This window comes from Stegodyphus dumicola, chromosome 3, assembly GCF_044657685.1.
Source record: "Stegodyphus dumicola isolate Sdum_Otavi_A_Nest chromosome 3, ASM4465768v1".
NCBI classification, from domain to species: domain Eukaryota; kingdom Metazoa; phylum Arthropoda; class Arachnida; order Araneae; family Eresidae; genus Stegodyphus; species Stegodyphus dumicola.
In genome coordinates this window covers 13,176,473-13,200,341 of record NC_140770.1, presented here as the reverse complement: position 1 = coordinate 13,200,341, position 23,869 = coordinate 13,176,473, and the positions used below count along the sequence as shown (strand labels likewise).

Sequence of the window (23,869 nt, the reverse complement as noted above, 5' to 3'; positions counted from 1 at the left end):
TCACCCAATAGCCAAAACCATTTCACTTACAGCATTACATTTAAAAAGTCTTTAAAAGAATTTCACATAGCTAAAACCAAGTACCTCTGACTACAACAACAAAGAACGTTTTCGAACAACGTGGTAAAAGATTGCTAACATGGCCGACGGCATGCTGCATTCTTTGATGTTGCTTTGTTGCCTCCTGATGTTATTTCGCACATGCGCAGTGAGGTATGAAGGGTGGATGGCTTTGGAATGGTTTGCCCCTTTAAAGTAAGCTTCAGGGATATACATAATGTGTCTCTTCGGTCTGACGGAGCCACATTTGCCCCGGGAAACCTTTACTTCTCCTTAGAGATTCTTTGCTACCAACCGACAAATAATACCAAAACGAACAACAGCGCCAATGCGGCCGTGATTGGAACTTTTACCCGTACTATATTGTACACTTTTCTCTATCCATTAACGTTAGAATCATGTTTCTATCTTTTGTAGCTTGGAAGAAATACATGTTTGCAATATGCTCTTTCTTTTTGAATAACCCTGTATTATGGGACATTTCCAACTACCTGAATATTACGACCATTGTTTACTGACACCTACACGTACATGTAACTACTGATCAGAATGAATTTAGATTTTTGATATTATAGGAAAACATAGAAGAAAATTAAATTAGGGTATCGGATTCAAAATATTTATTTTAAGCATATTTATTTCTGGATTTTCTTTACTGAAAATAATAATAATAATAATAATAATAAACCATGTTACTCAGCTACCCAATAAAATAATTCAACTACGCAGTAAAATACAGTTTTCAATCAAAAAATAAATAAATAAATGAAGGGCAAACATTTTATTTTGTTGATATAAATTTCGAGAAACTAGTGTTTACTCATGGCCGGTTACATCTAATAATATCCGAAATATAATCCGAAAATATAATTTAAAATTTTGAATTTTTTTTAATAGACTTTCCGGTGCTACTTTGGTAGACGGTTGCACGAATTTTTGGCGATTTACGTTGGCGCGATTTTTACAATCGTCAGCCATCTTGAAAAACGCTGTTTTTACGCATAGTAAAGTATTCGAAACTTAAAAAAAAAAAATAAATATCGTTCAAAGTAATGGATTAATTTTTTGTTGAAAATGTCGTTTTTTAAGATGGCAGGCAAGTGTAAATAAATATATTTACTATGAGTATAAAATACTAAAGTAAGGTTATTATTACTTTCATATAGCAAAGAAGAGAATAAAAACACCGCTATAAAATCATTGTGCCAACGTTTAATTAGATTAAAATATTACTGAAATTGAATATCGAATTAAAAACCATCATACCAACATTTAAAAGAATTAGAATATTATTAAATTCAAATACTTTTAAAATACGTGATATAGAATATAATTAACATTAAAACATATGTGACAATAATTATCTCAGCAATTTTTGAAAATAGTGTATTAATTTTTTTAACAAAAATTGAAGTATACAATTATAAAATAAAAGAGTTTTTTACATTTTTGGAGTCATTTAACCTGTTGTTTATTGATAAGTACCACAAAAAAATCGGAATCATAATTGAATCAGCTGATCCACATTTCTCGCACTTCATTGAAGAAGCAATTAGCAATCCTCCAAAAATTTAAAATAAATTTCCACTGACGCTATTAACAATTTATAAATAAATCTTTTATTAGGAAAGACAGGTTGGCCAAAATAAGGTCTCAAAGGGCAATTTTTTTATTCCAATAGAATTCGAAGAGATGAATAATAAAATTTTAAAATGGCGCGGTAATGCACAAATATTCAGTAACCAATCAAGGAGCTGATTACATCCCGCATAGAATTAAAATTATTTAAATAATCATTCATAATAAAATCATTTTTAAAAAATGCAAAATTAAATTGATTTTTAATATTTAACTGCCATAAATAATGTTTAAAACATTAGATTAAATTTATAGATATTAAAATTATTTACTTTTAAAATAAGGTGACGTCATTGATTACATCATCCACAAAATAAAATTTCATAAAATATCATAAACAATAAAATTTTTATTTCAAATAAAAATGCAAAATTAAATTGATTTTTAATATTTAGAAGCCATAAATAATATTTAAAACACTGAATTTATGCATAATAAAACGCATTATTTTTTAGATATAATGTCAACAAAGTATCGGTTACCATAAATAACTTGTCCAGCAATGGGTTTACCATAAGTCGTATTACTCGCCAAAAGAAAAATCGCCAAAATCCGTGCAACCGTCTACCAAAGTAGCACCGACTTTCCTTTTTATTTGAATAACAAATTAGATTTTATTTACGAACTATCAGTCGGAAGTGTTAAAATAAAAGTCGCCGACAGACGGCGTATGATTCTATTACTGACATGTTAAAATTCAAAAGTGCTGGAGAGTTCAAGCAAAAGATTAATAATTTCGCTCAACCTCATACACAGAAAATGGCCTCAAACAATTCTGGAATAAATATGCTGATTGTGCATTTTGGCACTCTAAATAAATATTCCGGGTGCTATCCGATTTTAACTTTGATAGCACAGCATCTCGAAAGAACGTTTTCTTCCCCCTGAATAAGTGGAGTGACCATTTCCAAAAAAGTTCCAAATTATCCTTCACCCATTCTGATGACGGTTTTGTAACTTTGGATATCCTCGCCCCGAAGTTCATTTAATGCTTCCTGGAAGTTCATTTCCAGGAAGTTCATTTAATGCTTCCTGTTCATTTAATGCTTTCGAACGGGCTGGCTGCATGGGTGTTTTCGTGGTTTTCCCCATGTGTAACGTGTATACGAGCCGGTTTACCTTAAAAAGTCCTCCACGAAGGCATCTCTCCTTTAAGGCAGATAACTCTCGAGTGCTTTGCCGTAATCTAATAAACCAAACCAAGCCAAACCAAACCATCACGGCGAGCTACTCAGTCACGTTCTGATTTCCTTTTTTTCTTCCCCCCCCCCAGAAATTAATTCGTTAGAAATCACTTCACAAACTTCAAGCACAACAACTTGCACGTCGGTATCCATTTTGCAAACAAATTGAATCGAGGCGTCAGTCGGCTCTGATTGGTGTAAATCTATCAGATTACAGGTCCATTCACTCGGTTCGAGACGCTCGGACGAGGGTCTCGCTAAAAGTCACTCGGCGAAGTGTAAACTGGCCTTTAGAAAGTTCTTCACGTAGGCAAATCTCCTTAGGTAGTTCTCTCTCTGATTATGGCCCTTGAGTTGTTTGCTATAATCAGATAAACTAAATTAACCTTTCCAAAACCTGAAAAGTGCATATGTACTTTTATTTGGATTCAGATATTTTTTTTTCCTTCTCTCTTGTTTTAGAAATTGCCCACCAGCGGCCGAGCGGTAAAGTCGCTGAACAATGGTAGTTCGGTCCGAGGTTCGAATCCCGCGAACGGGCTGGCTGCAAGGGTGTTTTCGTGATTTTCCCCATGTGTAACGTGCATACGAGCCAGTTTCCCTTTGAAAGTCCTCCACGAAGTCATCCCTTCCCTTAGGCAGATAGCCCTAGTGTGCTTTGCCATAATTAGATATGCCATACCACTTGTTTTAGAAATTAAACAACAAAAAATACAGAAAATGTTGGTTAATACTAAAACTTGAATAAGAAATCTGAATAAGAAACTCCTTCCTGTGGGGAGTTCTCCTCTGTTTCAGAAATCCCGCGTTTGAGATTTGAGAGGCTTACTAGCATTCGATAAAGCAAACAAAATTTTGCATCATGAGAAAACAACAAGGTCTCACTATTTCTATCTACTTTAGAATTCAAAGAGAATGTAGGGCTTCCACACGAAATATGAAATTTTCGTTTGCTAAAACTTATCTTTTAATTATTATATATTATGACGTTGCTATCACTAATCATAATAAAGAATTTGTTATTTGCTTATGATAAAAAAATTTCTTGAATAGCAGTATCATTTTCCTCCTTAAAAATACAATTTTGTCAACAAAAACAACGCGGCGATAAAGCATTTTTAAGGCCAGTTTTTCAGCAGAAAAGATTTGTGTTATAGTTCTTAATTTAGTTTACAAGTTTAATGTCATAAAAAAAAATCTGAAGGGTTTCAGATTTTAAATTACGTCCAAAGTAGAGTTTTTTTTTTAAACATTTTGTGTGTTACATTTATTTATTAAATATCCTGTTCTTTGCACTTAAACCATAAAATTCAGTTCAACAGCAATGTCGCAAAATAATTTTTAAATGAGCATATCTTTAGAATTTCCGATACACAGTCTCACGCGCTGGAGATAAAAATGTCCCTCCCCGTCCGTACAGTGTTGCGATTGCTTGCTATGAAATCGTTTAGTTTGTTAACCAAAAATTCGTTGAAGTGTTACAAAATATGAAATCGATAATAAAACAAATTTCAAATTCAAATTGGGGCTTCCACATGCCCATATTCTATGGAAGATTACGTTATTCAAATTTGGATAGCAGTAGGTACCGTTGTTTTTCACAGTACGAGAAACATTCATAATAATAATTATCTCAATATGGCTAACATAAAATTCGATTCAACCGCAAAATCACAAATATTTAAAAACAGTATATCTGCAGAATTTCTGATTGGCAGACACTCGCTCAGAGGATAATTTTTTAAAAATTCCGTACAGTGTTGCCACTGTTCCCTTTGAAGTCGTTCAGTTTTTAAATAAAAAATTCGTTACAGTTGTACAAATATGAAACAGATAATAAAGCCAATTCTAAATTAGAAGTCGAGCATCTAAGAGCCCATGTTGAGGAGAAGCACTGCGTTATTCAAAATTGGATGGCTCTTGGATCCGTTGTTTTTCGACAGCGCGAGAAGCATATATATATATATATATATATATAATAATTTATTTCCTAAGCAGTATTGATTAATTGATTATATTATCTCCTAAGTTTAATTAAAGTAGAATTATTTTAAAAGTGTGCATCCACACTGGTAAGTTATATTTTGAAAGTTGTTTTGAAGTAATTTGAAAGCAAAATGTTAATAATGTTTTAACGGGGACTGGAGTTAAATCATCACGAAGAATAATATTTCAATTGTAAAAGGAAAAATTAAAACATGTAATTATTGTCATTGATCGGAAATTAGTTGACTTTTCAAGGGGAACAAACCAACTCCCGTTCAATGAACAATAATTGATAAAAAATACGTAAATACGAAAGTGTTTCGTCTTTACTCGAGTTATAAGTTAAAGCCAAACCGGCAATTCTAGTCAGGCCAAATATTTCCGCGAATAGAAGGGATTATGAACCAATGCTGATACTCAAAGAACTTATTCTTATGAAGCATTTTAGTCAATTCAATTTGGAGCAAAAAGCAATTACTGTAGAGAAAACCTAATTAACCCGAGTAACCGTCCCCCGAAGTAAAGTTGAAATAAACATAGAAGATTACAAAATAAGATAAATAATGCAAACTTTGTAAAAACATAACTTACCAGTATGGATTCACTCTTTTAAAATAATTCTACTTTAATTAAACTTAGGACATAATATAATCAATTAATCAATATTGTTTAGGAAATAAATTATTATTAACTAACTTTGCAGCAATTGCGCAAGTAATAATAACTTGTATTCGCACTAAATGGATTTAAGATCATACAACATTATATATATATATATATATATATATATATTGTTACGTTATTTTCTTTTCTTCACGTTCGTACGGGGTTCGTGTGGATTTGGAGTGAATAAGTACTTGTACTACTTGGTGAAGTATCAAAACACACTTTATTGGCCAGTGTCGTCAGGACAGCTCCAAAACACGTTTTTACAGTCGTCGATGAACTACTATAAACACGCTGACACGATCAGCGACACAGCCTCCAGGTTATCAAGCTATCACGGCGGAGACAGCTTCACGGCAAAGCACCCGAGTACAGCTCCCGACTCTGCTGGGTCGTTCTCGGAACTCCACGTACTCTCGAGACTCTCCACGCTACAACTCGCGATGCACTCGACGACACACAGAGCACGGCTCCCGACTCTTCGGTTCAGTCGTTCCCGGAGCTCAACACGCTCTCTCGACGATGCACCAACCGCGATACACTACGAGACTCTTTCGGTGCACTCGCTGGCCGGCTGTCAGCTCGATCGACTCCGCAGCGATTGACTCGCTAGATGAGACACCAACTCGATACTAACTCGCACTCTAGACGAGGCACACACATTCACTGACTGCGGACCAGCAGGGTTTATACAGCTTTCGGCTTGTATTCGAAAACATTCTGGTCTAAACCGGTAAAAATTCGTTCCAGAAGGTTCTCTATCCGTCAATGGCATATTTCCAATTTTATCGCCAAATATCGCCAAATGGGCGATTTCTCGCCAGATATGGCAACCATGCCTTCCTTTTTTCCATTTTATGGCAAACCTAAAACTGCTTTGCGGGGAAGCCATTTTACCGCGCCTGTACATTTCGTAACAATATTCATCCAGATTCTTCATTATTTAATTTCATTAAATATAGTAGAGGGTGATAATATTTGGTCACAACTAATTGAAAAGCATGTCATAGTATTCGTTGCTCTATGGTATGATAGGCTTCATCCAGACCTTTCAGAAAGCTTTTAGCATTGCAGGAAACATAACATCTCTGGTTTTTTCTCCACCTTTCCTCAAGCATAGACATTTTGGAGAATGTTGCCATTCAACAAAGCATAATATCTTATTTGAAATAATTTATCTTTCAGGTTTATGCAGAGAGCAAACAAAGTAAGTAGTTTAAAAGGAATAAAGATATTTCATGGTCATTTAAATATTATTTAAATTTTTAATAATACATTAAAATGACATAATTTAAAATTTATTTCATTTACCCCATATCTAAATGATAATTCTAAATGCCTCTATAATTAATTACAAATAAGTGTCCTTTTAATTATAATAATGCTTCGGGTAATGCGGAATATGTGGATTTTAAAAGCATTGTTAATTGCATTGTTCTTGCAAATGCTCTTAATTAGTATTAAATAGTCGTATACTAAATAATATTCACTTAAGATATTCGTTGCGTGCGTATGGGCTCGTAATGGATTGAATGCACAAATCTATAAAAAGTTAATGAAATTTATTATTACTCCAAGAAATAAAACAAAATGCTGAAATTTCCTCAGAGATATTTGCACAATATCGTAACAACTGAGATGTTTTCCGCCGGCTTTTATAAGCTTTTTAATCATGCACGAAAACATTCTGGTATTTTCTCGACTTTTCTGGATACCAAAAGAGTACAATTATGAGATACGTATTTATTAAACTGTTAAATGCGCGTGCTACTGTATTTTAATTTTTCCGGCGTAGACTTCTCTTCAAATATGTCTCGTGCTGCATTGCGCGGGAATATAAAACAATTTTAATTACAAGTTCTACTAAAAATAGCTAAATAAATACAAAATCCGTAACAATATTATTAAGAAGTTTAAGTTAAAAATCTAAATCACCAAAAAGGTGGGTTTATTGTTTTTAAATGTCTCGATTTTTTAAGCAGTCACAGATTGAAGATTAATAATTGAAGATAAATAAAATAAAGTCTAATGGGAGCACTCTAGGACCGGCAATCTGAGAGGTCGCGTGGAAGATTAGTTAGAGATTTTATGCTTCGAGTAGTGGCAATAGTTGTCAGTACGCGTGGATGGCTAGTAATGTAACGGTCCAAAAATTTCGGGGAAAAAGTTCTATACTAAAGATCTTTCTATCGAGGAGAAAGATCTTCTCTGAAAATGTTTTTTTTTTTAGTCCAAAGGGGCTTTGTCCCTGAAGGACTATTGTTTTCGTTTTGCGATTTTGCGTTGGTTCACTGTAAGTGTCCGTTTCACTTTTCAAACTGTTGCCACCGAATGGTAGAGTCCTGCATTATATTTGAAGAAATTAAATGATGAAAAATCTGTATAAATGTATGTATATTTCTCGCATTGTGATAAAACAACGGTACATAGAGCCATCGAACTTTGAATGACGTAATCCTACTGCGAACATGGACCTTATAAGAGATAGACTAACCCAGTGGGCGGGGCGCGCGTCACCGACATGTCGGCAAGAAAGAGTAGGGACGATCTGGTTTACTTTAACACTGAAACCTATGGCGTTTGTATCACATAACTCTTTTTAATTATTAAATGTGATACTTTGTATAGTGATGAGATTATAAAAGCCACAGTTTTTTCCAAATAAGATTTAATATATTTAATTAAAGCACTTTTTACTGCATTTCGCGCATTTTTTTCACGCGTAATTCTTGTACAGACATCTTTATTTTGGTAAAACGGTAAAAACTCTAAGCACAAAATTTATGAACTTAACTTTGCTTAAAAATAAAGTAAAATTAAATAAGATTGATAGTTCGCGATGCTTTGAAATAAATAAGGTAAAATTAAACAAGATCTGTTAATTTTTTAAAAAATTTAATGACCATTTTCAGGCAGTGATTTTCGAAACTATAATAACATTACAAAGCAATCATTTATTTGATTATATCATCATAAACTTATTAACATTAAAGTGGAATATTTATTTTACTAATTTATAAAATTCGGAGCATAAAATTTTCTGAGTGTAATGAAGGGGGGGGGAAAGGTAAAATAAAATCTAGAAGCACTCAGATTTTATATTACGCCCAAAAGGAAACTTTTTTAAACTTTTTGTGTGTTACCTATATTTTTTGAATATCATGTTCTTCGCCCGTAAACCTCACACATTTGAAAACAGCATATCTTTAGAATTTCCGCACTGGAGATAAAATTGTTATTTTCCGTATAGTGCTCGCTCTGAACTCGTTGAGTTTGTTAATCAAAAATTCGTTAAAGTTTTACAAAACATGAAATCGATCATAAAACAAATTCGAAATTCGGCCGTCCAGATGCCCATGTTCGGGTGGAGGATTACATTATTCTAAATTTGATGGCTCTAGATACTGTCGTTTTTGTCACAGTGCGAGAAACATACATGTATTCATGCAGATTAATCATTATTTAATTTCCTTAAATATAATACAGGGTGATAATATTTGGTAACAACAATTTACAAGGACACGGACATTTATATTAAAACAGTGCAAAATGCCGCTTCGAAACTAACAGCCTTTCTGGGCTACCCACCCTTTGAGCTAATACATTAAGTAACAATAAATAAATAAAAAAATCTTATGCAGAACTAAAAATAAATTTAAAAAATAATCACTATAAAATGCAAGCAAAGTTAATTATTACGGTTGTTAAATACAATTTTAATATTAGAATTAAATGTATAATAATTAAGATGTCAAAAGTGCTTATCACTATGTATATAATTGAAATAAAATTCCTTTATAGAAATTGTGCTATAATACTCATCTATAATTTTAAAAAACAGCACAATTTAGAATTTTAAACAAAACTTTCAAAAATTCGTTTTTAAATATTTTAGTATTTTTTACTTATTTACACCAATAGAAAGCATAAAAATTGCAAGAGAAAATTACTTGTTTGAAATTTTCTATTAGTTCAGATTTAAAATATTATTTTCTAAAAGAAGTAGTTACAAATTTCGTTACAGCATAGGAAATGCTAAAAAAATATCCAGCCCTGAAAGCATGCAATAGCTTTATAATTATTTGGAATGTTAATTATGCTTGATAAATATGCTAAATTTTTAAAAATCAATCTCAATTTCAAAAATAAAAATATGTAGAAATTCTAATTTCTGAAATGAGGCGCTACAACCAGCTTTTTCTTGACAATTATACAGGCTGCAATAGGCAACCACTGTTAAATTTCTGCAAGTCGTCCCTACTCCTCCGGATGTGATCAAGGTGACAGCCGGGAACGCCTTAGACGAGGGAGAAAATACATTTGGGTTAGTCTATTTCTTATAAGGTCCATGACTGCTAATATGGGCATGCAGAAGACCAAATTTGAAATTTCTTTTATTGTGGATTTCATATTTTGTAAAACTTTTAACGAACTATTGATTCGAGCCATGGCAACGTGGTACAGGGAAGAAAAAAAGAAAAAAAAAAAAAAAAAAATTATCTCCAGCGCGCGAGACTGCATATCAGAAATTCTAAAGATAGGCTCAACTTAAATCTATTTTGCGATATTGCAGTTGAACTGAATTTTATGGTTTAAGTGCGAAGAATGTGATATTTAGTAAATAAATGTAACAGGCAAAATGTTAAAAAAAACGCCCTTTTGGAAGCAATTTAAAATCTGAAACCTTTCAGTTTTTTTTTTAGTCCAAAAGGATTTGAATCCCGAAGGACTATTAGTTTCGTTTTGGCATTTTGCGTCGGACTCATAAATGTCGGTTCACTTTTCAAACTGTTGCCACAAAATGTTAGAGTCCTGCATTATATTTGAAGAAATTAAATAATGAAAAATCTGCATAAATGTATGTATATTTCTCGTATTGTGATAAAACAACGGTACATAGAGTCATCGAATTTTGAATAACGTAATCCTCCAACGAATATGAGCATGTGGAAGACCAAATTTGAAATTTGAAATTTGTTTTATGATCGATTTCCTATTTTTTAAAACTTTGACGAATTTTTGATTAACAAACTCAAGGATTTCAAAGCGAGCAATGGCAACGTTGTGCAGAAAAAACATTTTTATCTCCAGCGCGTGAGTCTCTGTATCGGAAATTCTAAAGATAGGCTCGTTTTAAAACTATTTTGCGATATTGCTGTTGCACTGGATCTTATGGTTTAAGTGCGAGGAACATGATATTTAATAAAGAAAGGTAACACACAAAATGTTAAAAAACGCCCCTTTGGACGTAATTTAAAATCTGAAACATTTCAGATTTTTTTTTTTTTTTTTTTTTTTTTTTTTTGAGCGTATCCTTTTCGAGAAGAGGAAAAAAAAAAAAATAAATAAATAAATAAATAGTGAAAACGTGTATTGCAGTCCATATAACTTCGGCATGAGCCAAACACCGACATCCTTGGAAAGACAACACTTGTTCCTGACCTCAACAGGCGAAACGGGTGTTTTTTTTTTTTTTTTTTTTTTCTTTACCATTGCATGTGTGCGTGTTTCCCCTTTCGCCCCTCGGGTTAATCGAAGCGGGAAGCTTTGGAATGAGAGGTTGGTCGCCCCGGGCGTAGCACCTGTGCGAGCGTGTGTGCACGTTGCACCGGACAGGTGAGCGCCAATAATGCGTGATTGCCATTTCCATCCAGCAGGGTTACCATTCTCCACTCGCCATTTTGGCGTCGATTGAGTAGTAGGGAACTTGACTTGCGTTAACACCAATTATACTGAAAAACAAGTTTCAAATTATTTCCTGTTTACGCATCTAAAAAAAAACGTATTAAAGAGGAAAAGTAAAAAGATATTGCCCTTTTTATCGATAATCAAACATGAGTTTGTATTTGGGAACTAAACAAGGAGTAATCGAATAAATACAATTGTTCTTCCGTACAGTTTTAATACCTGAAGAAAGTCCAGCTAACGGACAGCACAGCTACTGGTACTTTAGACGATTTCCATTGCCATTTACAGAAAAATTTCACCTGCAATTTTTGTGTTTGGAATGTTTCATTTCATAGCACTCATTCTTCACTATCTTTCTACACCGTAATTTCCAAGACAATAAAGCCTTTTTACTTCCTTGTGCGAAGTAAAAAGGAAGTATTGTAATCGCGAAAAGTTTCAGGCACCGTATTTCAACGGAAGTATCCATTTTGACCGCTATCGAATGCAATTTAACGATGTTTTTTTGCGTGACATCTGTACGTAAGGACAGAATAAAAGAGTCTTTTCCTCCAAAAAAAAATTATAAAACTGCTTTAAAATGAATTCTGAAGAGAATTTTTCGTGGCGTCTGTACGTACGTATCTCGCATAACTCAAAAACGAGTAGCCTCAGAACGTTGAAATTTTGTATATAGAACTGCTATACAATGTAGATGTGCACCTCGTATTTTGGTTGCAATCGGCCGCACCAAACGTATATAAATATATTTATATATATATCCATTCTGTTACCCGGCTCAGTGATCTCAGTTTCTTTACGCTTATATGTTTGTAAATTGTACATTATTTGCTTTAAAAATGATTGAATAATGTTGTTCTTATCTTCCGGTTAAGGTTTTTATGCCTTTAGTAAATCTGTATGCAATATTTTTAGAATTATCAACAATTTTAAAGTTGTTTAACATACTTGACGCGCGCGATATTATTTTTATAATTTTTTTAACTAAAAACTCTAGAAATTGAATATTATGATCCTAGAGACAAATAATATATGAATTAAAAAAAATCTACTCTTGCCCATTGTTCTGTGGTGGTGGTCGCACCAAAGAATCTCTAAGGATCTCCTTAGAAATCTTTGGTCGCACTGTGAAACCACCTCGCGTCTAGGACTTGAAACTTACCGAGATCAGTGGGAAAAAAAAAACTTACCTTTCTCCGTGCGCGTTTCCAATAAATGACGAAATTTACGAATTTAAAACAAAATGCATGTAGGAATTGCATAATATATATATTTTTTACATTATTTAACAAAGTAAATCGTCAGAAAAAATTAAAAAATAAACATTTATGTAAGTTTTCTATAGCAGTGAAAGTACCCACATAATAACTACATTTTGGCTACATAGATTAAAAAACTCAGTACAATAAGGATGAAAAAAAAAAGACTGGGTGTTTTTTTTTTAATTTCAAAGAACAAATATTTTTTGTGACATTGTTCAAAGCATGTTTTGTCTTTTTGGTACATGCATGCCCACATTGCACGTTTCGCCACATGTATCTTCTTCTACGAGGTTTCTTCCCTGTGCTACAAAATGTACACTGATTGGATTTAAATTTGACTGGTATTTGTCCAGCGTTATTTAGTTTCTTTTCATCTGGCACATGAAATCTGTGGGTTTTTTATGTTAATGGGGAGGGGCTTGGTCTTTTTGGCTTTGATACGGATCATTCGTTTCCCATTCATACTTATTTTATTCGTATTTCGTCCCAAAATATTCAGAAAATATTTTTAATTTAAATAAAACTTTACGCGATTTCTATTTTTAATTACAGCAAAGGATATTTACATTAAATTTAAACCACAGGAAATAATTTATAAAGTCACAATACTAGCTTGGGGAGCAAGTGTGTTGAGGTCAGAGAAAAGTCTCTGGAAAAGAAAGACCTTTTTACTGGGCAGGTGCATGCATTGTTTACTAATAAAATAACTCTGATTTCAAAACCCCTTATCTATATCCGGGTAAAAATAAACATTCCTATTTGAGAAGTAAGCTAACGCCATTGTGAAGAGCAGTGGTTTCAAGGGCGACCACTGAGCCTCTAGCAAAGAATCTCTAAGAATCTAGAGATTCTTTGCCTCTAGAGCATTGTGACGCAATGCTCTAGTGGTGCAGTGGTCGCGCCCTGAAACCGCAAAGCAAATGACATACATATAGAGGGTTCTTTTTATATATGCAGTTTAATTATTGCTATTTTTTATTGTTTATGATAAAAATCATGATGTGCTATGAATGACTTTTGAAATTTAAAGTTGTTTATATAAATAAAATTAAGTTATTTTGTCTCATTGAAAACGAATTTTAAAAGGCATCCGATTTGAAGTACTAAGACATAAAACATGTATGAGTCGGAAGTCATTTTGTGTTATTTAGAGGTAAAAGATCAGTAATCCATTGATTTTCTCTCAAAAATTTCGGAAGGAAGAGGAGAAAAAAATTCGAAAATTGATGGTTTCGGGACGCGACCACCGCGCGTCAAAGGGTTAAGTGCCGCTAAGCCTAATAATTTTTTTGATGGCGGCTATTGCTTGTATACATTTGAAACAGCAGGATAGTGGATTTGTTGCCAATCTAGAGAAACTTAGCTTCGCAACAACAAAGATAACGCCTTCATTTATTATTGCGAATTAAATCATGCTTAATCCTTTCTGGAATTTTTTCGAGGAAATAAGTGTTTAAGATTTACTTCGTAATTTTTAATGCAGATATTTTGAGTTTTTATGTATTTTTGCCTTGTCGCGAAGTGACAGCTGAATTAATTGAATGTGAAATACTCAATCGTCTGTGAAAAACTGTTTCTTCTTTGTTTTGTGCGTTTAATTTCTTTTATACATCGTTCTAGCTTTATTATAGTATTTGAATAGAACACGTGGCAACGATTCGATAATTCTTTAAATGATATCAATTTTGTGCATTCTGAGTTGTAATATGAACGAAATATTACGTGAACCTAGCTCCAGAGTGTCGCTATGGTAAACAAATACTAGAGTGAATTTTAAAGAATGCATTTATTCTATTGTGGTTTATGTGTTGTCGCCGAAGTAGATTTAATTCAATCCAATAAGTTTAAATGAAATGCAAGAAAAAATGCGTATAATTCAATATTCCGTACAGGGAAGTCATGTGGTGTACACATCAGATTTTTTAGTATTAAAAGAGGTATTTTATCCCATTCCTCTTGAACAGCTTTTCAAAGTCCAAGGAGGGTTGGACAATTCGCTTTTGGAAAACCTAAAAGTTATGGCCTTGATACAGTTTTCTTTTCCATTTTTTCTAGGAAATTAACAATGAATTATGATGTGCGGCCGCTTGCTTTGTCTTGATGCAGTTCTAACTCATGGATGGTACTGTGTGTAACTAACTGATGGCACTGTGGTTGATGCAGCTCTACTCATTGATGTCACTGTGGGTAAACAGAAGGTATTTCATATATGAAAACTGTGTATAAAATATACGTAAAGTTACTTAAAGTTAAAGACACTTAACTTACTTACTTAAAGTTAAACACACTTAAAGTTAACCCTTTGTTGCATCATGTCCACTCTAGCAGACAAATGTTTAAATTTGTTTATTCTTCTGTAGATGCCTTAACAGATTCCATTCCTGTGTTTATTCATTCTATATTATTAGAACTTTCAACTGTCAATTCTAGGTGGCTGTATAGCATCACCAAGTAACGCATGGCTATTTGGAAAATGGCTGCTACTTCTGTTTCCAAGTTAGTACCATTTCTCATAGTAAACATTGTACTGCTTATGTTTTCTTATAATGCCATTTTTTTATTCATAATTAGTCATTTTAGACATTTTATTTTAAATGTCAGTTTGAGAAAATTGTGGAGTGGGTAGATAAAGATCTACCGAAAAGAGTGAATTGAAACCCAAATGGACTGCTTGTCAAGCCCAAACACCACTAGAAATGTTTATGTTTGGCAAGAAATTTCTAGAACATTTGACATTTGAATCCAATAGGTACAGGTTATAAAATCGTAGCAAAATGAATTCGATCACAATCGACGAAATGAAGGTATTTGGGGGGATCTGTATGTACAGGTCAGTTGTAGATTTACCACTTGGAAGATGGTAACGATGACTGCAAACAAGGCAAGAAATGATTTGAAATGCAATGACCGTAAATCGTTGGGAAGAGATTTGTATGCATGTACGTATAGGCGTGCTGTCCACTGTAGCCATTATTTAAAACGAAATTTGAATAAATTTAATTTTTTAAAATTATTACTAAGGTTATTTTAAGTAGAAATAATAGAAACATTTTCGTTTACTTCTCTAGATTATTTGTACGCAACATTGGGTTAAGGAACAGCATATTTTTTGTGTCTAATTTGAGAACGAAGTAACACAGAAACACAAAATTTACAGGACACATTCATTAATGCGACATAGAATTTTTCTAAAGTTCAACATAAACATGAATTACAGCAAAAAATCTGCACTCTTAGCAGAGAAATCCAGTCTCGGGAGAAACAGTATATAATACAAAGTCCGTAATCCGGACTCGTCGGGGCTTCGGCGATTCCGGATTACGGGTTTTTTCCGAATTATAGATCATAAATTTAAATCTGGTAAGATGGCATGCAGAAATTATACATTTAAAAATATGAAACCGTAATTTATGATATAAAGAGCAATTAAAAAAAAAAGACTTGTTAATCGAAATTTTTTCGTTTCCAATAACCTCTCTGTCACTTTCTTCACTATCGGAAGCGGCGCTTGCGTACAGAAAGAGGCACAGCCCCCCATCCACCTAATCGATTTGATTTTATGACTTTTCCAGGGGGGTGCCAAGTTAAAAACCACATAATAAAATACGACCATTAGGATATAACCTAATGGACTTTAACGACACAATAATAATTAAAATAAATAGAATCAATGGTTAGAAACTAACTAAACAAAAGGACAAAACACAAGACACAGACCATGCTCTATCATAAAAACACTAAACACATGTTAACTCAAAATTCCGACATTAACACTATTATTATTAATAAAATTCATTAATTCCCTAGCAAATTCAAATTCAGTGTTTTTTCCAGTAAATGTATTAATATGTCCAAACTTTTGTCTTATATCATAAGTTAAATCACATTCACTTACAAAATGTTTAACTGAACCCGTAACTCCACAATTATAACATAACTCATTTTCTTGTAGACCGAATCTCTTTAGGTACTCCGGGAAGCGTCCATGTCCTGTGATAATTTGATTAAGATCCAGGCAGCATGAAATACATTTATTATATGTAGGGATCAAATTATAACTGTAATCCTTTTTTCTATCAGACTCATTCCAATCCTTTTTCCACATATCAATATAAAATTGTTTTATTTTATTTACAAGAATTCTTCTGGATGGTTGGGCAATGGAACACTCCCCGGAACACAAAACTGCCTCTTTGGCCAAAACATCGGTCCTTTCGTTACCCGAAACCCCAACATGGGACTTAACCCATTTAAATTTCACAACATGAATTTTGGCGATTTCTTCATAACTCTTTCGCATCGAAATCGCCCGTAGCGCCCGTTCATTCAGGCAACGGCAAACCGCCCGAACGCCTCGTTTATTTTCTACCTAGTTCTTTCCCCTCCACGTTAGTGTATGGCTCATTGGTTTCGCGAGTTGTTAAAAGACATGTCAATCATTCATTTGAAGCAAATAAAGGAGAAATACGGAAAGCTATTGACGTTCGCAGGTGCAATCTGGCCCTAAGGTGAAACTGCGCACAATGGATGAATGGATGAAACCGCAAAAGGGGGAAAGGAAAACTATTCCAAGACAAATTCGTAAACACGGGCGTTTTCGATGTTTGTTGAAAACAGATTTGGTCGTCTCTCGATGCGAAAGAGACATTTAATATCAACAATTAATGAGTTTTTACATTCGTAATTTTTTAAGGCCTGGAGACCAGACAGACAATCGCTATAAATTGATATTTTATAATGTATAAATAAGTTATCCTTTATCCATCTCAAAGCATAAAAAATAGCTGTCAATTCTGCCTGGAACACTGAATTAAAATTTTCCAATTTAATTTTATGATTGTAAATTTCAGTGCCAAAGTAATATACAACATAAGAAAAACCTATCTTACCATCGATTCCAGAACCATCTGTAAAAATGTCAATTTCACCAAATTCAACAAAATGAAATTCATAATCAGTAATAACTCTTTTAGCAGGGCAATAAAAAGCAGTACAACAAGCAAAAAATTTCTCATAATGAATAAAATCAATCTTATTAGTAGATAATAAAATTTTATCGTAATAATACCTATAAAATATAGAAAGAGGCGATGTGCCGGCCAAGATGCAGAGAATTTCGGATGGAGTAGTTTTAAAACACCTAGAAGTGACAGAAGCCAGGGCCGCTGAATTGTTAATAACTTATTCCTTATTCTTTGGAGTTCCGCCGCCCTAGAGCCCCAACTAACCTATTCCATACATTATTATAGGTATGATAACAGCATCATAAATCATTCTGAGTATATTTCTTTTAGTAATCAGTATTTTTTTTTTTTTTTTTGGAAAACTTCTTTTATAAAATAATAAAATTGCATCAGATTTCTTCTGAATTTCTTTAAAATGAAGTTCGAAATTCAATTTATCATCTATAATTACACCTAAATATTTCATGTGATCTACTCTTTTCAAAATCTTAGTCTGGGTGGTCTAGTATTTTTGCCGGCGTTAGGGAAAAACATATATGAAGTCTTCCGCAAATTAAAAATCAACTTCTCATCCTCGGCCCAGTTCTTTAGAATATCACTCACCAGTTGAAAACGCTGTTCTAATTTTTCTAAAGATACATCATATATTACATATAAAATATCGTCTGCATAGCAGATCACATTTACGTATTCAGGAAGAGAAACATTTAATAACTTAAAAATTACGGCGCTCCAGAACAGCGGAGCACTTGGCGAATCCTGAGTGCATCCTTTATACACATTTTTAAAAATTTTAAAATCAGCATCATAAGAAAATACAACTTTTCTGTTATTAAAATAAATACACAAAATTTCAAAAATATTTTTAGGTATTTTAAAATTCTCAAGGGTGGAGAGCAATGAATTCCATATAACAGAATCAAAAGCCTTTGAAACGTCGAAAGAAACAATTATCACATGAAAATCTTCCTTTTTTTGTACTACAGTCAAAAGTCGTTAATCCGGACTCGTCGGGACTTCGGCGATTCCAGATTATCGATTTTTCCGGATTATAGATCATCAGTTTAAATCTCGTAAGATGGCATGCAGAAATTCTAAAATTAAAAATATGAAAACGTAATTTATGAAATAAAAAACAATTATGATCTAAAGGGTATCAAAATTTACAAAAAAAAAAAAAAAAAAAAAAAAAAAAAAAAAAAAAAAAGCTTAATATTTATTTGTTTACTTTATTAAACATTTCTTTCAATGTAAGTTGTTTAAGTTGCTTCGTTTTATGTGATAATACTTTCTCTTTAATTCTATAAACAGACATAATTTCTTGTTCAATTACAAAGTTCCGCTGTTCAAGTCCCGTTAATTGCTGTGCCGAGAATACCGACTAACTTGTCAATCGAAATTTTTTCGTTTTCACTAACCTCTCTGTCACATTCTTCATGTCTTTATCCATTTTTTGCAGCAATTCCACTTTTTGTTTGTTGGACATCGAAACACACTTTCGTTTTGTAGATCCTTTGGAAGTTCCATCATCGGAAATTCTATTTGACATAATCGAAATTTTAAGTTTACTTTTATAAAATTGCTCTTACAGTCTGCAAAAAATAATAAGCGGGATCCAATTCGAAGATTAAGGAACAACGCAATCATTAACATTAACTGAAATAGATAATTAGATAATTTTAGCTTACACCGTCCGTTATACATTAAATGCGCAGGCGAAAACGTATTCTGCACTTGCGCACACGCATATGCGCAGTAGTCAAGGTCTTACGCGCACGCGTAAAACGCATGTGCCAACGCGGCGCATGCGCAGAAAGTTTTTAGCTTTGAGGTCCGGATTATAGATCATTCCGGATTATGGGTGTCCGAATTAACGACTTTTGACTGTATAGTGTTTGTTAAATCATAAAGTGCATCATTTGTTGACTTTCCCGAAACAAAACCGAACTGTCTATTTGAAATAAAATTATTCTCCAAGAAAAAATGATATAACCTATTGGTAAGCAATTTGTCCAGAACTTTTCCAAAGAATTTCAATAAACAAATAGGTCTAACTGCCTGGTCACCCTTTGGAATGAATATTACTGAGATCTTCCACACTCCCGGAAAAATAGGCAAACTAAAACATTTATTATAAAGTAGAACGAAAAATTTCTCAAAATTTTTAAATAAACATTTAACCATAACAGCATGTATACAGTCAATTCCAGGAGCACTTTTATTTCTCAATTTTCCCACAACATAACGAATCTCATCTATAGAAAATAAAACATCATCAGCACCACAGTTTGGAGATGTTAAAAGTTCATCTTTAACAATACCATCCTCAGGATTTCCACAATCAAAGTTTTTCATAAAATAATCTCTAATAACATCAGAAAATTCATCAGTACTCTGCTCATCTTTCCTTATATTTGGGATAAAAATTTTGGGAAGGTCTAGATTTACGTGTTGCCAATCGAAAGTAGCAATCATAGTAGTCTTTATTATCCAAAAAATGCTTCATCTTATATTCATATTTTGTCTTTTTAATCTTATTTCGATAGAGAGCCATTTCCTTTTTATATAATATTTTTCTTTCTCTTCGGGTGTCTTCATCAATTTGTCTAACTTGATAATGTTTTCTTAAAGCCTTTATTCTTCGTTTACATCTCTGTAAATCAGCGTTCCACCAATATGTCATCTCTACTTTCCTTTTTACGTAAAATTAGATGTTTCTTAGCATTCTTTACTATTAAGTTTTCAAATTCATCAAGGATAACAGGATCATAAATTCCATCCAATCTTTTTCTCATCCGATCTATATTTGGTCTTAGTTTTCTGCAAAATTTATTCAGTGTATAAATATTCTTTGTGAACACTATATTTTTATAATATATTGGCTGGACATCACAGATTTCAAAGGAGACATACCGGTGATCGCTTAAACTTTCCTCTTCATAAATCTTCAGGGTTAATCTTCGGATTATGGTAACTTGGCGATTTTTTGGCGACCAACCCTGCTACAGCAACCTGCTAGTCTTTTTTTTTTTGGGGGGGGGTATGCCATTTTGTTTTCACGAAGTAAAGGCATGTTTTTTTTTTTTTTTTTTTTTTTTACTCAACACTTTTTTCCACCAATCTGCTAGCCGAATTACGCTTATGCTAGAACTTTTATGAAACAAAAGTGCTTAATCATGACGAAGATTAGGTGCGAAATTGGGAGAAAGTGCAGAATCGCCCACTGCTTGCCGCGTTTTTAAGAATTGCACATACACGGTATCATCCATGTACACGTCGACCTATTTTCACTTAAAAAAAATCCCAGAATTGCAAAAAAATGGCAGTGCGCACACTCTTGACTTTATCCATGTACACTGCTAAAGTCCTAGCTAGTAACCTTTATCGCATTACCAAAATGTTGCCAAACTACCTGTTACCATATTCCAAAGGTTAGCCATCTTCAGTTCGGTATTAAATGTCGATAATGAGGAAGAACCTAAGACTAAATCTGTCCAACCATCCCCGACAGCAGATACAAAAGTTGGTAAAGAGTCCATTTGATTAAATAAAATCATATCATTCTGTATTATAAAATCCATAGTTAAAAATCCCCGATTATCAACTATTCTTGCCCCCCAGTTAAAATTTTTATAATTAAAATCACCAATAATAATAAAATACTTATGCATTTCCAAAACTTGTTCCAACCTTGTTAAATGTAAATGTAAATTTTCTGCAGGGGAGAAATAAACGGACACAATTCCTAAAACAAATTGATCCATCCTTAAAGAAATAGCTATAATTTCATTCATTTTACAATCGACAATAAATTTACTTTCATCATTTGTGACAATAATGGCTGATCTGTCTTTCTCATCATATACCGCTCTCCACCCTTTATTTAAATATGGCATCTTATCATTTATAAAATAAGGCTCTTGCACTGTAATCAAATCAAAATTTTTATCTAAAATATTTTCAACCGCGGCCAACTGGCAAGCTGCCACCGCACAATGATTCAGATTAATATTTAATATTTTCATATCCAAGGGAATAATAAAAAATAAAACAATTGCAAATATAAAATTACATGCCATAAAAACAGATAAAGCAGTTAAAATAATGACAAGCGCAGAAAAAACAGCCCAATCGCAGTTATAATTAATTAAAATCCAAAACAATACTATTCCAATATACGCAAATGTTCAGAAATAAGTTTAATCTCAGGCAAGTTCACAATCCTTTGCCAAAACATGATGATTCACATCAAAACGAGTACCATATTTCAAATTCGAATCCTTACAGTTAGCACATATTTCCTTTTGTTTAATACAATTTTTAACTACAGGAGATTCTGAACACTTGATACAAGTAACATCATTTTTACAATGTTTAGTGGTGTGTCCAAATTTGAAGCAACGTAAACATCTCTTTGGCCTAGGATAAAGTTTTGCTACATAGGCCTTCCATCCAACACGAACTCTGTTATCCTCTAAAATTGAGGATTGACACTGGGGATCTACACGAAAAACTCAATGAGTAACTTCTCTTGATTCTTTACATTTTATCCTAAATAATGGACGCACACAGTCGCCGGAACAACCACACTCACTCCTCATTTTATCAGCAATTTCATCATCTTCTACATAGTTGCACACATTATATACAATAAGTTTTGGCTGTATAAATCTTTTTTTCTGTGTATACAACTTATCTTTTAAATTTTCTTTAGAATCAATAACATTTTGAACCATATCAACTTGTTTACTTTCTTTAAATCTCATAACTAAATCACCGTTTCTTTTAACAAAACTAATAATCTCTGCATCCATATCATCGGGTTTTACATTCACAATTAAATTCATCATAGAAATCAATTCCAGGCATCGCTGATCTAACAACTAATTAATTTTCTTTCCAATTCTTATTATCCATAAATCTATTCTTTTTATTCTCCTGTTTATGTCGATTTTCCGGAAGAGTACTTTTAATATCATCAATGCCTTGCTTAATGTCCCATAAAAGATCCGTTTTCGAATGTATAAAATTATCTTCAATACTTCTTAAATTCTGTGCAACAAGTAATTCAACAACTTTGTCGATTCCCTCTGCCAATCCTTCATTAATCTCACTTGAGACCCTTCTAACTTTTAATTTATCAACAAATTCATAGAGAGCCCTAACAGCAGAAAGGACGCTTCCCAGTTTCTCATCATCATTTAATTTTTCATTATCACAATCCATCTTTTCTTTCGTTATATCAGAACTATCTAATATTTCACTATCAACACCTGTAAATTCTTTTTCAACATCATATTTCAGTTGACTCATTATAACAAAATAAATAAAAATCAAGATTACAATACTGCGACAGGGCTGTATATAAAATATTCAGAGTTAAAACATATTTATAAATCTAAAATACAAAGTAAATATATTTAAAAACAATAAAATCACAAAAATGGTTTGTATCACACAAAATTCAAGTTTGCAATCTTTTAAAATTCACAAAACAGCAGAAAAAAAAAAATTTAAAATATAAATGTTCTGCGCAAAATAAATAAATCGACCAACGGGCCAAACATCACACTCGATAATGCACCAAAAGATCGGTCAGTTATTCCCAAGGAGGTTAGAATAGAAGGAGGGAGGGTTCGCAGTTTCCTCCACTGTCGGGGAATGAAACTCCACCGAACAAGCGGCGTCCATGTTTCTAACTTCAAAACATTGCATTACGGCAGTGAAACGTACGTGTTTTTAAGCTGTTCCGTGCGTGTATTTTCCAGTAAAAATATGTTAAATTTATAATGAAACCCTTCGCTATTGTTAGTTTTTTGGTTTAAAGTTATAAAGATGATATCCGTAATTAACTACGTACAGAAAATCATTAAGAAATAGTTCGAAATCTAAATGCAAGTGCATAACATTAAAGCCTTTAAAAATGATGTTTCTGTATATTTCAAGAATTTGTTTAGGTTTTATTAGCAACCTGCTGGGTGTACTTTGAAATTTTTCCTTTAACAAGCGAGGCCCACCAGCGGCCGAGCGGTAAAGTCGCAGAACACTGGTAGTTCGGTCCGAATCCCGCGAACGGGCTGGCTGCATGGGCGTTTTCGTGGTTTTTTCCATGTGTAACGTGTATACGAGCCAGTTTCCCTTAGAAAGTCCTCCATGAAGGCATCCCTCCCCTTGGACAGATAGCCCTCGTGTGCTTTGCCATAATTAAATATACCAACACCTTTAACAAGTGATATTTCTGATTTACTCACAATATTATAATTTGTTAAAGAATCATTTAAAATAATTTTAACTTGAAATTAATAGCAGATAATTATCTAAAAACATAGTCACATGTTGCATTTTTTTAAATGAAAGATTTAAATAGATTCTTTTCACAACCAACAACCTTATAACAACATGAAAATCAATATTAATAAAA

At 33.0% G+C, this 23,869-nt stretch overlaps 1 long non-coding RNA gene across 1 annotated transcript in view; it reads left to right on the top strand.

The window, feature by feature from the left end:
* The window catches only part of LOC146997915 (uncharacterized), a 189,639-nt gene extending 174,211 nt beyond the window's left edge, over positions 1–15,428 (top strand). Inside the window, exons 2-3 of the long non-coding RNA XR_015040142.1 lie at positions 14,540–14,682; positions 14,915–15,428. This is a non-coding gene — a long non-coding RNA (uncharacterized LOC146997915). The remainder of the gene's footprint in view (positions 1–14,539; positions 14,683–14,914) is intronic.
* The last annotated feature ends 8,441 nt before the right edge of the window (positions 15,429–23,869 follow it).